The sequence below is a fragment of the Eleginops maclovinus genome, chromosome 20 (assembly GCF_036324505.1).
Source record: "Eleginops maclovinus isolate JMC-PN-2008 ecotype Puerto Natales chromosome 20, JC_Emac_rtc_rv5, whole genome shotgun sequence".
Taxonomy (NCBI): Eukaryota; Metazoa; Chordata; class Actinopteri; order Perciformes; family Eleginopidae; genus Eleginops; species Eleginops maclovinus.
Window position 1 is genome coordinate 5846017 of NC_086368.1, and position 9051 is coordinate 5855067.

General features: G+C 44.6%; 1 long non-coding RNA gene across 1 annotated transcript; it reads left to right on the plus strand.

Moving 5' to 3' along the window:
• Positions 1-6574: 6574 nt before the first annotated feature.
• On the plus strand, positions 6575-7846 carry LOC134883261 (uncharacterized). The gene is made up of 3 exons (XR_010168253.1): positions 6575-6834; positions 7066-7240; positions 7495-7846. It is a non-coding gene; the product is annotated as an uncharacterized LOC134883261 (long non-coding RNA).
• Positions 7847-9051: the final 1205 nt, after the last annotated feature.

Below are 9051 nucleotides of genomic sequence, written 5' to 3' on the forward strand. Positions count from 1 at the left end.
AGCCTCACGATGGAACCGGCAAGTGACAGCACGTCTCACGGAGGGAAAGGATTTCCCTAGCTTCAAGGACTTTGCCAAGTTCATGTCAGTGGAGGCCGAAACTGCCTGCAATCCAGTCACCTCTTTCCTCGCTCTCCATCCAGCAGAATCCTGTCAAGACAAGTGGAGCACAAGGGAAGGCAAAAGAAACAAAGCCAGTGCCTTCAACACACATACAGTGGTGGAAAATAATAAGCATACATCAACAAACGAAAAGGTCAAGCCCCCCTGCATGCTATGTCAGAATGTCAGTCACCAGCTTTGCAAATGTCCAGACTTCATGAAAAGAAAACTGGAATATAGAAGAGCGTACATCAAAGACAACAGACTGTGTTATGGATGTCTAAAACCTGGTCACAGCGCAAAGGAGTGCAGGCACCGCCACACATGTGACTCATGCAAAAGACGACATCCCACATGTCTTCATGATGACAACTACGGAAAAGGTCAAGACAAAGATTCAGCACAACGCAGTACAACGAACCCAACACCTGCTCTGTCCCTCAACGTCACCAGCCAAGGTCAGTCAGAAAACACCTCCATGATAGTGCCGGTGTGGGTGTCTAACGAAAAGAATCCATCCAGAGAAAAACTTGTGTACGCCTTGCTGGATACACAAAGTGACACAACATTCATCGAGCAAGATGTGTGTACAGAGCTGCAGCTGACTACTTGCCCAGTTAAACTGAAACTCACTACCATGATGGGTGAAAATATGGTCTTTAAAAGTGAACGCACATCTGGTCTGCGAGTGAGAGGATTCAATTCCACTGTGCACATCAAACTGCCTCCCGCATACACCAAAGACTGCATACCTGTGAACAAACAACACATACCAACACACGAAACGGCAAAAAGATGGCTACATCTCACGGCAATAGCAGACCAAATACCGCCCCTCCTTAGTTGCGAGGTGGGGCTACTGATAGGCTACAATTGTCCAAGGAGTCTTGTACCGAGACGGGTCATAACAGGAAAGGATGATGAACCCTTCGCCATTCTTACCGACTTAGGGTGGAGTATTGTTGGCTTTTCTGCACCTCACTCTGATTCGCACATGTCAAACAGTCACTGTCACCGAGTAACTGTGAAGGAGCTGCCTGCAGTGACTCCAATGGATGCAATCAGAATTCTGGAGACTGATTTCAGAGACATTCAAAGTGATGACAAAACAGTCTCGCAAGAGGATTTGATGTTTCTTGACAAATTAAAGGAAAACATAAAGACAAACGAACATGGACATTATGAAATGCCCCTCCCCTTCAGAGAGAGACCGTGCTTACCTGATAACAAGCAGCTTGCTGCCGTGAGGCTCAGTCACCTGAAAAGGAAGTTCATTGCAAATGAAAGTTACAAGAACGACTACATTAACTACATGAAAGACATCATTGAAAGGGGTGACGCAGAAGAGGTAAGCGCAGAAGGCACGTCTGGAGAAAAATGGTACATACCTCACCATGGTGTTTATCACCCCAAAAAGCCTGAAAAGCTGAGAGTAGTTTACGACTGCTCGGCAAAGTACAAGGGAAGTAGCCTCAATGAACACCTTCTCCCAGGCCCAGACATGATTAACAGTCTCACAGGTGTTCTCATTCGTTTCCGCCAGCATCACATTGCTATGATGTGTGACATTGAAAAGATGTTCCACCAGTTCCATGTCTCAGAGAAGGACCGTGACTACCTACGCTTCTTATGGTGGAAGAACGGCGATGTAAGCACACCTCCCGAAGAATTCAGGATGAAGGTCCATCTGTTTGGAGCCGTGTCTTCACCAGGATGTGCGAATTATGGACTAAAGCAGCTCGCCAAAGAACACAGTCACACACACCCATTAGGATCACAGTTCATTGCCAGAGACTTTTATGTTGACGATGGCATCACTAGTGTTGAGTCTGTTGAAAGGGCCATTCAGATAGCAAAGGAGGCACGTGAGCTGTGTGCAAAGAGAGGCTTACGCCTTCACAAATTCGTGTCCAATAGCTGTGCTGTTCTCCAGAGCATCCCCTCAACAGAGCACGCTATAGACATTAAAGCAAAGGATCTCAGATTCAATGACGCAGCCTTAGAGAGAGCATTAGGAATATACTGGAGCATCGAGAGTGACTGTTTCACCTTCAAAGTCGCACCAAAGAACCAGCCCGCAACACGGCGCGGCATCCTGTCATCTGTTGCCTCCATATATGACCCGCTAGGCTTCGTAGCTCCGTACCTTCTTAACGGAAAGAAAATTCTCCAGGACATGTGCCATCAAGGAACAGGATGGGATGACCTAATTCCAGAGCAGTTGAAGCCACGGTGGGAGAAATGGCAAGATGACCTTGTTAAGATGGAAAAGATACGCGTAGCTCGCTGCTACCAGCCAGCTGGCTTTGGAAAAGTGATCAAAACAGAGCTACATCACTTCTCAGATGCAAGCACCACAGGCTACGGCCAATACACATACCTAAGACTGAAGAACGAAAGAGAAGACATTCACTGTGTTCTTCTCATGGGAAAGGCACGCGTCTCGCCACAGAAGGTCACAACCATACCCAGGTTAGAGCTTACCGCAGCAGTTGTCTCAGTCACAGTGAGCAATATGCTCAAAGAAGAATTAGGCTACTGTAATGTAGAAGAGTTCTTTTGGACAGATTCAAAAGTTGTCTTAGGCTACATAAATAATGATGCTCGCCGCTTTCACACCTTTGTAGCAAATAGGGTGCAGAAAATTCGTCATGCCTCAGACCCCAAGCAATGGTTCTATGTACCAACTGACGAAAACCCAGCAGACTATGCATCTCGAGGGAAAACAGTGGATGAGCTACTTTCTTCTGATTGGTTCACTGGCCCTAGCTTTCTGTGGAAAAGGGAGATCGAAATGCCAACAGAGGTGCCTTCAGAGCTGCCTGTCGGTGACCCAGAGGTTAGAAAGGCTCAGACATTTCAGACAAAGACCTCAGAACAAGTTGACCTTGTAGACAGACTGAATAAGTTCTCATGCTGGTCTCGGGCAGTCAAAGCAGTGGCGCGGCTCATACGGCGTGCAAGAAAGGTGAAATCATGTGACCTCTCATCAGTTAGTGAAAGACAGAGTGCAGAGCAGCTCATCATCAAAGACATGCAAAGTCAAACATACGGAGAAGAGATAAAGCTACTAAGCAAAGGACATCAGCTACCAAAACAAAACAAGCTGTATCACCTCGATGTTTTCCTAGATGCAGAGGGTGTGCTCAAGGTGGGAGGTAGGCTCAGCCGCTCATCTTTCCCTAACACATTCAAGCACCCAACAGTCATTCCTCAGGGACATCACGTGACGAGTCTGATCATCGCCCACCATCATGAAAGAGTGAAACATCAGGGCAAAGGCTTCACCATCAATGAAATCAGGTCCAATGGCTATTGGATCTGTGGACTGAGCAGAGCAGTGGCAACCTACATCCGTCACTGTGTGACATGTCGAAGGCTGAGAAGGCCTGTTGAAAGCCAAAAGATGAGTGACCTGCCTGTCGAACGAACAGAACCCACCCCACCATTCACATACTGTGGGATGGACTGTTTTGGTCCTTTTTGGACTAAGCAAGGGCGAAAAGAAGAAAAAAGGTATGGGTTGCTCTTCACCTGTTTCTGTTCTAGAGCCATTCATATTGAAATGTTAGAGGACATGTCCACAGACACATTCATTAATGGACTGAGATGCTTTATTGCTTTAAGAGGTGCAGTGCGACAAATTAAGTGTGACCAAGGCACTAACTTCATTGGTGCAAAAAATGAATTGAATGCTGCATCGCAAGAGTTGGACATGAATAGGCTGAATACATTTCTCACAGAAAAGCAGTGCGACTTTGTCATGAATGCACCTCATGCCAGCCATGCAGGGGGTGTGTGGGAACGACAAATAAGAACTGTGAGAAGCATTCTCAACGCCACTCTGCTACTCTCCCCTGGTAGGCTTAATGATTCTTCACTGCGCACCTTCTTTTATGAGACCATGGCTATTGTGAACAGCCGTCCACTTACAGTTGACGCTCTGAACAGCCCCAACAGTTTAGAGCCACTTACTCCTAACCACCTCATCACTATGAAATCCACCACAGCCTTGCCTCCACCTGGCAAATTTGAAAGAGAGGATCTTTATGGACGAAAGAGGTGGCGCCAGGTGCAGTACCTGACCGAACAGTTTTGGAGTAGATGGAAAAAGGAGTACCTCCACAGCATCACAGCAAGACAGTGCTGGCATGGCACTAAAAGGAACCTACAGGTCGGTGATGTAGTGATGGACGCTGAGGACACTTTACCACGAAGCAAATGGAGACTTGGGACAGTGACTGAAGTCATTCAAGGCAAAGATGGACTTGTGAGACGGGCCAAAATCTTGTTTGGAGAGAAGGAGCTGAACCACAAAGGAGAGCGCACCATCAGGACCTCTTTGGAGCGCCCTGTCCAGAAATTAGTTCTATTGCTAGAAGCTGTTTAGGCACTATGCAGTTATGAAATGCAATATAGTTTTCTGTGTGGTGTAGCCATATATATTTGAAGGGTTATCCCTATAAGTTGAAATTGTGTGTTTTAAATGTTTCCATTTTGGAAAAACACTAGAATTTGGTGAGAGTGTAAATAACCCCATGAAGGTATAATTCATTTTTAGTTTAATTTGTACTTATTTGCATAATTGTGAACACGGAATTAGTTTAAGAATTTTATACAGGCCTTATGCCATTCATTTTCCTATAGACTTTTATTTTGAAAGGTAAAATGTTAATCATACGTCACTTTGTTAGCGTGTAACTTTTTAGTACAGTGTATGATCTGGTCACGAACGGATGTACGTGTGTAAAATAGAAGGATTTTATAGTTTTAATGGACCCGTATGAGGCCAAACAGTTCTTACGGTGGTGATAGTTTGAAAGTATAAGGAATGTAGTATTGAACAAGAGAAAATAAAACAGTAAATTTGAACCAGCAGTAAAGACTCAAACCAGTTATATACGGGGATCCGTTACAGTGTGTCTGGGTCAAATAAAAAAACCCACAGCACATCAGCACTTTAGGACGGTTAAGAGATTAAGTGCCTTGCTTAATGGAACATTGGTAATGAGTCAGCAAGAGAGAGAGTGTTTGGTGTGTGTTTATGTTAAAAAGATCAGTGAAGCATCTCCCTCTCTCTCAGCTCCTTAGAGTCATTAATTATGATATGCACCCACACACACACACACACACACACACACACATCCACCTCCATGGCTAAGCAGATAAAGGATTAGTGGTTGATCCTGTTTAGGCCAGGCCGTTTGGCTGAGCTGACTTTCACACTCCCAACCCCACACACACACATACACACACACACACACACACACACACACACACACACACACACACACATAATCACACTTTACCGTGGGGCACATACAGACAATGTCTTAGAACTGACGTATTTACATAAACTCACACTCACACATTTACGCCTGTGACACACTCACACACATTATGAAATAGAGGGAACAGGAGTACAGCCAAAGATGGGAACAAAGAGGCACATCAAAATAAATGAGTGAGCAAACTAGTGGTTGAGTGAGCTATGAGTGAAGTTAAAGGGGCCGTACACACACATTTCACTGTTCCATAAATGTGCTGCTTGGTGACTTTTTCTATATATTTGATATTGATGTATCCATTATTTGTTTTGTTTCATTGTTAGTGACATTTAACATTGCTATTGCTTAGGAGTCAATGCAGGTGCATAAAGCATTATCCCCCTCGCACAAACCCACCCATACCACTAATATATTTACTGATATAATACTTTTTTTTGCGATGACATTTTCTTTTTTTACTTTAAATTGTTATTCTTTTCTATATGTTGTAAGACATCTTTTTTAACATTATTTCTGCCAGACATGTGGACTCGAGTCACATGACTTGGACTCGAGTCAGACTCGAGTCATGATTTTAATGACTTCAGACTTGACTTGATCAAATTCGGCATGACTTACGACTCGACTTGGACTTGAATACTATTAACTCGAGACTTGACTCGGACTTTGCCTCTTTTACTTGTAATGACTTGACATGCCTCGAGTCAAAAGCTAAATTTCCTGATCATGGACATCCTTCCCTGCAATGCGAACCTGCGAAGCCCCAAAGACCGCAAAGTGAGCGAGCCGGTAGGCAAGTGCGAGCAATGCAATCATGTGGTGGATTTTGGCCTTTTTGGATTGGATCAGGGACCTAACCAGTGTGATTGGATAATCCCCGGGTTTCCCCTCATTAATATTCACGATTTCCCCGGATTTCACCTACGGAAAAGATGCAATTGTGCCACGGAAGGGAAGCCTAGTCGAGAGCTGTCCGTCTGGTCTGCGTCTCTCTCTCTGTCTCTCTCTGTCTCTCTCTGTCTCTCTCTGTCTCTGTCTCTGTCTCTCTCTCTCTCTCTCTCTCTCTCTCTCTCTCTCTCTCTCTCTCTCTCTCTCTGAGTGGATCGTGAGTGGATCGGTGAGTATAGAGCTCCTGCAGATGATGTCATATATGCTGGTCACGTGACGAGATACGACAGGGGCAGCCATTTTGGCAGTCATCGCGGCAGTAAATTGACAGGCACTGGCAGACTGTCAAGGATGGTGGATAACTGCTGTGCACCAGGTTGCACAAATAGGCGTGGGAAAAAGAAAGGTGTATCGTATTATCGCATTCCTAAAGACGCGGAGAGGAGGGAGAAGTGGATTGGAGCGATTAAAAGAGCCAGGAGCCTTCAGAAAAAGACTGAAAGATGGGACCCCCCGGCCGTTGGCTTTCGCTTATGCAGTGATCACTTCATATCAGGTGGGTGAAGGAATACAGTACAATGCTACAAAAAGTTTCTGGTCAGTTTAATTAAATTTAATTAGTTTAATTTAAGAAGTAGCACCCAGTTATTATAGCTAACGGACACTGTGATGTCCCTTTTTAACTCAACAAGTGTGGCTCTGGCGCAGCCTAGCCAGTTAGCAAGTTAGCTTGTAGCAAGCTAGTGGTAAACAAACCCGTGTTGAAATATTCCTTCTTATTTTGTAGGGAGAAAGAGTGATAATCCGTTGAGTCCGGATTTTATCCCCTCAATTTTCGATTACCTTCCATCTCCAGAGAAGAGGAGACATAAAACGAGACTGGAGGTTTTTAACAGAAGGCAGAAGGCTAAACTGCACAAAGTAGAGCAGGCAAAGATATCTGCAGAAGCCATCCGTCAAAGGTGGGTAGATCAAACTCCTGTCTGATTACATGTTGGGTCTACTTGTGATCGGTGTGTTATTCAGATTATTTTATTTCAAATAGTTAACTGCCGTGATATGGTTATAAACAATAACGTCACACCAGTCATTTAATGAAGGCTAATATCATATGATTTCCATTAAACATGTCAAACTGTAAACATGTAAACATGTCAAACTGCCATCAGTATTGTATGCATGAAAGCTTATTTTGCTGCTTCTGTGTTTTCATCAGGACATCAACTGATGCAGCCCCAGAAGACCATATCACAGAGCCTTTGAAGGAGCCCCCCATCACAGATCCGTTGGAAGACTCAGCCGATGATCCTGTCCAGCCTGAACCAGTAACACCACCATGCACCTCTGAAACCTGCTGTACCCGCATCCAGAGTCTTGAGCAAGAATGCCAAGCTCTAAGGGCTGAAAATGTGTTGTTAAGGGAAAAGATTAATAGGAAGACCCTGACAGAGATTAGTTTAAATAACAATGATAAAAAGGTGAATGTCCTCACTGGGCTGGCAACCTATGCATGTCTCATGACCATTTTTCAATATCTGGCTCCATTTCTCAAAGTTAAATCATCAATAACATGTTTTCAACAATACATGTTGACTTTGATGGCGTACCCGCGAACAACTGACAGGACTGCAGGTCTGCAGGACTTCCCATCTTGAGTCCGGCACTGTGAGAGATTTTGGTAGAACTGTGTTTGCTCAGCAGCAGTCAGGGGTGGGAAAGATGGGGGCGCAGAGGTACCCTTGGTGGAATTCCCCTTTTTATTTTGTTGAGTATGGTTGAATATGATGTCCTTGCCCTGCAGGTACTCCACATTCTTCGCAGCATCCTCACTGGGAGAGGCCCACTTGCATTTTTTGGATGTGCAGCTGATCTCCTCGTGCCTTGCGTTGTTTTTTCCCCACAGACTGAAGAGAACAGCTGACACATGAGAGCAGCTCTCCCCGAGTCCCGCTGTGCAGTTGCAGTGGGCTCCCAGCACAACACCGTCGTTCCTCACCACCACCCATGGCTTTAGTTGACTTTCATTAAGCCTTTGGGAGTGATTAACCTATATGAAATTCCAAAACAGATAAATAAAGGTAAAAAACGCCAGCCACTTTGGTTGAGTACGATCAAAAATACAAACTAGCAAGTTACAGATGCACTGCAGTAGCTATCCAAGCTAAAAAACATGCTAACGTGACACTTCCGTAGCTAGCCAAGCTAATAAACAAACAATGCTAACGTGACACTGCCTATCAAACTGGAATAATTTAATACTTACCCTTGCAGTGATGATGCCGAAGTTTTTGGATGTAAGACTCCACAGTTGAATGTTGTTTACGAAGCCGGACTGACACCATTTGTAAGCCTCCAAGCTTTTGTACGCTCTGAGGGAGTCTCCTGAGTACACTGATGGAAAGCTTACAAGATAGCTGTGGATGTCTGCGTAGCGCAAGTCGGGTACATCGTCTTCAGAGCAGGAGGTTATGCTCTTGAAAAGCACACCGGGTGAATTATATGGGTCGCTTATATTTAATCTCTCTAATTTTGTACTATAAAGCCGAATTTCACTTGAATTAAAATGAGAAGTATACTCGCTCGGTAAGAAAACACTGGCACCGGTGGTCATGTTGACTGCCAAAATGGTGGCTCCCAACCAAAAGTCACGTGACCGCAGGAGCTCTATAGCGGAGAGTGGTGATTATCGGTTTCGTAACTTTTCAAACCATTTTAAACATTTGTTTCTTTCACTGGGTGATTGTGTATAACTTTGTGCATCACGTCACCGAAT